A 7,709-nucleotide genomic window follows, 5' to 3' on the forward strand; every position below is an offset into this window, starting at 1 on the left:
GAAGTAATTGAGCAGCGCTTTTATTTGAATAACTTCGAAGGATGCAAATCAACACGCCAAAAATACAATGCTGTTACCAATGCAAAAACCAAAATGCTGGGTGCAGTGTTAAATCGTGAATACTGGCTACGGTTGTGGGGCCCACGAAACTTTCTGATATATGTTACGATAAGAACTATGGGGTGGAGGGTTACACAGAAAGTGAGCACACTACAGTTACCACCTTCTCGCCGTCGTAATTGGCGAAGATTTTACACATGTAGCCGAAGCTATCTTCTCTCCACCACTGAGATTAAAACGTATACACATAAAAAAGAAAAACACATCAGTATACCCAACTTTCAATTTACTTAACGGGCAAAATTTAATACTCGCTCGAAAAACGGTACTCTTATTCAATAACCTGTACATGTTGAATTTGTGAGGAAATGGAAGGAAAATGCAGTGCCAAATGAAACCACTGGCCATTTTTTTATGCTTATGTTAATATTTATTTTATATTCAAACACACAGAAAATAAAAATATTTATGCAAACATCATAAAAGCTTCGAAGCTTTGGCAACAATAGGAACAATTATAGAATAAACATTTATTTCTTTGATGTAACAGTCATTTTTACTAACTAAGTGTCACTGTTTTGGAACTTAAGACTCGTTAAGCATTAAAATGCTATCAGATTCTTCCACATCTATGGCAGAATACAAATCGCGAATTTTACCGAAGTAGCATTCAGCTGTTGTTTACTTTCTTTGTAATAGTGCTAGTTTCACACGTCTATATTCACTACTTAATATCGTGTTTCCGCCGGCCGTTGTGGCCGAGCGGTTCTGGACGCTTCAGTCTAGAATCGCGCTGCTGCTATGGTAGCAGGTTCGAATCCCGCGTCGGGCATGGATGTGTGTGATGTCCTTAGGTTAGTTAGGTTTACGTAGTTCTAAGTCTAGGGGACTGATGACCTCAGATGTTAAGTCCGATAGTGCTAAGAACCATTTGAACCAATATTGTGTTTTCGCTTTTAGAAATTGATTTGTCTGAATGAGCGTTTAATATCAGTATTCGAGTGCGGAAGTGAAATAACATATAAGACAAGTCTAGATAAATTTTTGAAACTCATTCCTTGGTCGCCTTCTTCGCAAGCCATCAATTTCGACCAAAAAAAATCCACTGAATTTTTTATTTCATTATCTGCCGGGAGCTCAAACGATGGTAATTGGCGCAACACATTATCGATTATTTGGCATTTGTCAGTGGATACAACAGGAGGCAAGGCTTCCATCAACGATAGCAAACTTGCCAGCGTGCCTCTTGTTTTAACACTGCTTTCGCAGGATTAAGATAAGTCAGTAGTTTAAGAACGCGATGCGAAAAATTGAAGCGTTTCTTAATTTCCTTACAGCCATCCATTAGAAATTCTATGCAAGTTGTTGAAAATTTCAACTTGGTCTAACATTTTCCTTGCTTCAACGCCAAAGCACATATTTCCCGGCCGTAAACAACGTGTCTCGTTGCATGGATCTAATTCGTTCAAATCAGTTTGATAAATATAATCCTTGGACATGTACGATTGTAACAACTCTTGGTAGTTTGTAGAGATTCTGTCATGGAAGTTCGCAACGACTACAGACACTGACTGAAACAGATCATTCAGCATGGTGAACTTACGTAGAATATAACTCAGAAATGGGTTGAATAGTTTGGTTAGAGGATTGCCGAGAGCTTGGCAGTCTGTTCAACAGGTAATAATCCGATTGTCAACATCTGGTCTCTAAAATGCAATTCAATCGATGATTGCAAAAACCTCCTAAGTCTTATTTTGGTGAGAACTGAGTTAAAGGCAAAAAATGCATACTCTGCATGTAGCTCCACAATAGCGTGCATGAAAACAGCCAAAGTCATCGTTTGTTGACGTTCAAACAGAGGTAGGAAGTTTGAGCTGAGTGCGGGAACATCCGAAGTCCAGGACTTCGGTTATTTTTCGTGTAAAAAAAAAAAAAAAAAAAAATGGTTCAAATGGCTCTGAGCACTATGGAACTTAGCTTCTGAGGTCATCAGTCCCCTAGAACTTAGGACTACTTAAACCTAACTAACCTAAGGACACCACACACATCCATGCCCGAGGCAGGATTCGAACCTGCGGTTCCAGACTGTAGCGCCTAGAACCGCACGGCCACCCCGGCCGGCTTTCTTGTCAACTGTTGTCACTACAGTTAAGTGTGGTACAACTGTACGGAAGAAATTGGCATTGTTGATTTTAGTATTCTTGTGAAATTGAATGAAGTGGTGTGTACTAGCAGTTATGAGAAGAAAAGGGTAAAACACTCTTCGGAATATCAAAGAAATGTTATGAAGAAAGCTAAAATTCATGGAGAGGAACATGTGAAATATAGAGGCAAAGAAGTTCCGAAAAAGGTGACAGGAGAAGACTGCAAGTGTCGAAGAAGCTGTTTTAGTATTATTGCAGAAGACAACAGCATTCAAGCTTTAGCAAATTTTCTGAACATAGAATGCAAGAATGACCATGACCTTTTCCTGCAAAGACTGATAACAGATAGTGATATCAAAAAACACCGCCCAAGAAGTGAGAAGAGGTGAATGCATGAAAAATCTTTTAGCTACTGTGTCCGCGCTGGAGACAAACCATTTGAAGTATGTAGAAACGTTTTTCGAAGTATATATGCAGTAACTGATGCGAGAGCTAAAAGAATTCGCAAACTGCTGTGTAGTGGGCAGGCTCCGATAAACGGAAGAGGGAAATGTAAGAGTGTTAACGTTAAGCCGCCAGAGGAAATTGTCAAAATTACAGATCACACCAGACCATTCCCACTAAGGAAAGTCATTATGGTAGCCGCACTATGCACTACCTTGACTGTGAACTACCTGTGAAAAAAATGCACCAACTTTTTATTGCCAAACATTCTAACTCGCCAGTGAAATACGAGTACTATAATAAGATTTTTCCTGAAAACTTTTCTCGCGCTTTCGGAAGACCTAAAGTAGACACTTGCTGCACCTGTGAAGAGTTGACGGTAAAGATGAAGTAAAAAACACTCAAAGAAGTAGCAAAACGAGCAGCAGTAGCAGAGAAGATTGTCCATATGCAAAGATCTGAGAAGTTTTATGATGTTCTCCAAAACGGGAAAAGACAGTCAGAGACTAATGCTAGAAATACTGCTTTATGTTTCGACTACATCTACATACAAAATGTTCAACTTCCTCGTGTTCCAATGCAAGAGCTCTTCTACTTGCGCCAGTTGCCTGTTGCAGTATTTTGTATACATAATCCACATACGAGGTCATATGTTTTTTATCTCAATCACGGGTGGAATTCGAAGAGAGGACCTAATTGAGTTTGTCCTTTTCTGTCAAGCTACATCAATGAATACATAGCCCAAGATGTGAAAAACCTAGCCGGCCGGTGTCGCCGAGCGGTTCTAGGCGCTTCAGTCTGGAACCGCGCAACCGCTACGGTCGCAGGTTCGAATTCTGCCTCGGGCATGGATGTGTGTGATATCCTTAGGTTTAAGTGGTTGTAAGTACTAGGGGACTGATGATGTCAGATGATAAGCCCCATAGTGCTCAGAGCCATTTGAACCATTTTTTTTTTTAATTTACTTCCGTTTTCCGACAACAGCCCGGATCAGAATGAACACAACACAATGATCTACCGGTATTTAGTGCGTGTGAAGTTAGACCGATTTCAAAATACTGAAAATTTTTACCCTGCCCGCGGTCATTCATTCCTACCATGTGATAGGGTATTTGAGGTAATAATGAGACATCTCAAGAAAGTAGAGAGAATGTACACGATTCATGAATTAATGGAGCGTACATTAACTGCAATCTGTAATTTCGCCGTGCATTTAGTGGATGGAGATAAAATAGTAGACTTGAAGAAGTGTTGGCCATCAATTTATAAGAAGACCTGCTTTTTTATTGAAATATCGAAACGAGGTATTCCAAGGCCTGGTAAGGTTCCACTAAATACTTGAAACTTTCATCATTTCCACTATAAATCATCACTATCAAGAGTTGTGAAAGCAATGGAATTCATTAATGGGCTTCAGACCAATAACTTCTCCTTGAAATTTGACCAAAGGAAGAAACCACAGTTGCCAGATGAAAAGTGTTAAAAGGATACGAAAGTACCTATTGGGGGTGAAGAAAATGGAAGACATTAAACAATGTGAACGATTTGTTCCTGAAAGTGAAAGTGTGTCATCCTTCTGGAATGATATATTAACTTGGCCTACGTTGGGTGAACTTCACTGCTGTAAACATTAAATACTATTTTGTTTTGTTACTTGTTTTTCCCTTTGTAAACAGTGTTAATTAGTAAAAGCATTTAAATATATCGTATTACAGCTGTTAACTGCCGAGATCAGCAATACCTCCTCAGTTTTTACTTCTACAAACTTGCTCCAAGCTCCCCTTTTCAGCGACCTGAGGACAGGGATCAACATCACCCTTCCTTCCTCTCCGAAAAGACTGCTGTCCCCAGCAGGCTCACAATACTCGAAAACACATACAACATATGAAAATACAATGACTAATTAATCTATGTAGACCCAATGATACACAACAAGAAAACAAAAAAGTAAAACTACTCTACTACTTTCTGCAACGCAAAGCATAAGGTACATCATGCTGTACTCTATCTTCCTGGCCTTAACACCTCTCTCCACTCTCTCTTTCCTCCTCTTTCCTTCCTGGGACGTGCCTGGAATCACATCTGGACAACACTTAAATGGCCACGACCACCCAATGTGTACTATCGTTGTTCTAGTTGACAGCTGAAGCTTAACATTAACGGGGGATGTGGTTTCAACTACTTGGAATGGCCCTTGATACCTCGTGACGAACTTCTTCGTTTCCCCTTTTGGCGTATAGGAGCTGGATAGCATTACCCATTGCCCTACTCTATAGTGCGGTAAACTTCCTTTTCCACTTCACTGTGTCTTTCTACGTTTCCAAAGCCTACGTATTCGTTTTTTGTACTCGTTCCCAAACATCCTGAATTGTCCTCGTGAATTGACTTATAGATTCACCAGTCCTTACTTTCTGTAGCATCACTAAATCAAACGGTGACAGAATTTTTCGCCTTACACTACCTCATATGGAGACAAACCGGTAGTGGTATGGATTTTTTCATTGTATGTACATACAATATGCTTCAAATACTAGTCCCACTGACGGTGATGAGAATCCACATGAAAACGCAGCATCTTCCCGATTGTTCTGTGTACCCGATCTGCCCTTCCGTTCGCCTGTGGATGCAACACACTCGTCCTCAACTTCTTTATGTTCCAACCATTTACACAGTTCCTTCATTAAATCCCACATGAAGTTGGTCCCTTGGTCAGCAATTACTGTCTCCAGTACACCAATCTTCAAAATATAGTTTATTAACGCTTGGGCGACCATTTCTGCCTGTTGATTTGGTATAGCCACCATGTCTGCATACCTCTAAAAATGGTCTATTCTTGTCGGAACGAACCTGTTCCCCGATGGTGTTCGACTGAAAGGTCCTGAGACATAAATTCCTAACACAGAAAATGTACACGTCGCTTCCGGCAGTCGTTGTAGCTGTATCCGTTTCCAACTCAAATCTGCTCTTTGGGCACATGGTATACAATTCTTGACATACTGATCCATATCTACTTTCCTACCTCTCCACCAATACCTCTCCGCAATTCTCCTATTCGTTGCTCTACTCCCACCATGATCAGATAACACGTGATTATGTGCTTCTCTTAAAACCTTACCTCTCAGCTTCGCTGGCACTACTATCCTTGGCCCTAATTTCGTTTCTCAGCGCAGAAGACTGTCGTACATATTAAATTGTGGCTGTGTCCGATACAATTTACAACCGTTGTCAGCGACCTATAATTCTTGCCATACTGCTAGATCATAACTATGACTTCTACTTTTGCCACCTTTCTACTCAGTGCATCCACATTACCGTGCGTATTGCCAGGTTTTTGCACCACCTCGTAGTCCAATTCACTATGCCTCACAGCCCACCTAACGGCTTTAGTGGACGGATCCTTCAACCCAAACAACCACTTCAGTGCAGCATGATCTGTCACTACCCGAAATCTTCTCCCATATAAATAACATTTAAAATATGTGGTTCCATAGATTACACTAACCATCTCCCTCTCTATTGTTGAGTAATCCCTCTCTGCTGCATTAAACTGCCTAGTCACGTGGGCCACAAGATGTTCTTTCCCATCGATTTCCTGTCTAAGAACGCACCCTAATGCTTGATTCGATGCATCGCATGCTAGAATAAATTCCTTTTCAAAATCTGGAAACCCAAGACCCCGGCTTGATGTTAACACTTCTTCCAGTTTGTCAAACGCTTTCTGAGACTCTTCTGACCACCCAAATTTCACACCCATCCCTAACAATCGCATCAATGACCGTGTTAAATCTGCAAAGCCCTTCACGAACTTTCGACAGAAATTGTAAATTCCGAAGAATGATTGCACTTCTTTAACTGTTTTCGGTCCCGAAAATCCCTTACAGCCTGTACCAACCTCGGATCTGATTGCAATCTGTCCTTACTGATGATATGACCTGAATATTTCACTTCTTCCAATGCAAAAGACTCTTCTCCAGGCTCAACGTCAAACGAACTGCTCTTAACCTCATAAAGACTTCCCTTAACAGCTATCTATGCTGCTCCATACTACTTGAAAACGCTATAATGTCCTGTAATGTCGTCCAAACAGACAAGACACTGACGTGGTTTCAAACCCCTTAACACAGTGTCTAACAACCTCTGAAATGTTGCCGGAGCGTTTTTCAAAACGAATGGCATTCTGATGTACTGGTAATGGCCTCCAGGAGTAGAGAAAGCAGTTTTTGAACGACCCCCTGGAGCCACCTCTAACTGATGGTAACCACTTGACACATCCACTTTAGAGATGTACTGGCACTGTACTAAGTGATCCAAAGTCTCTGATATGTTTGGGATGGGGTATGAGTACGTTACTGTCTTGTTATTTGGGTGTCGATAGTTACAACAGAGCCTTACTTCTTAGTTCTATCCATAGATTTTGTAGGCACAACGACAATGCCCGCTCCCAGCGACTATTACTATGCTCTGTAATCCCGTCCGCAAGCTGCTGATCAATGAAATCCTCCGCAATCGGTGGCTGCAAATACCTCAGTATTCCGTATGGTTTACAGTAAAAAGATGCTTCGTTCCCTGTTGGTATCCTATGTGGAACTAATGGAGTTGCTGATAACAGCTCTCGTGGAAAAAACAGATCCTTACAATCCCACAACAATTCTTCCATATGCTCTTTTTCTCCTCATTTCAAATGCTTAACTTTGTCACGCAATGCAGTTCAATCGGCAGCTAGTGGTTGATCGCTACGCCTATCTCTCGAACACCAGTCTTTGACATTTGGTACATCCAAATTTGCCATTAAAACTCCTTTTTCCCAAATTCGCGATTACAGCCCTAAAATTATCCACGTTCACGGGGACTACTCGCCGCCGGCCGGGTTGGCCCAGCGGTTCCAGGCGCTACAGTCTGGAACCGCGCGACCACTAAGGTCGCAGCTTCGAACTCTGTCTAGGGCATGAATGTGTGTGATGTCCTTAGGTTAGTCAGATTTAAGTAGTTCTAAGTTCTAGGTGACTGATGACCTTAGAAGTTAAGTTCCATAGTGCTCAGAGCCACTTGAACCATTTTTGA

The sequence above is a fragment of the Schistocerca americana genome, chromosome 8 (genome assembly GCF_021461395.2).
Source record: "Schistocerca americana isolate TAMUIC-IGC-003095 chromosome 8, iqSchAmer2.1, whole genome shotgun sequence".
Classification (NCBI taxonomy): domain Eukaryota; kingdom Metazoa; phylum Arthropoda; class Insecta; order Orthoptera; family Acrididae; genus Schistocerca; species Schistocerca americana.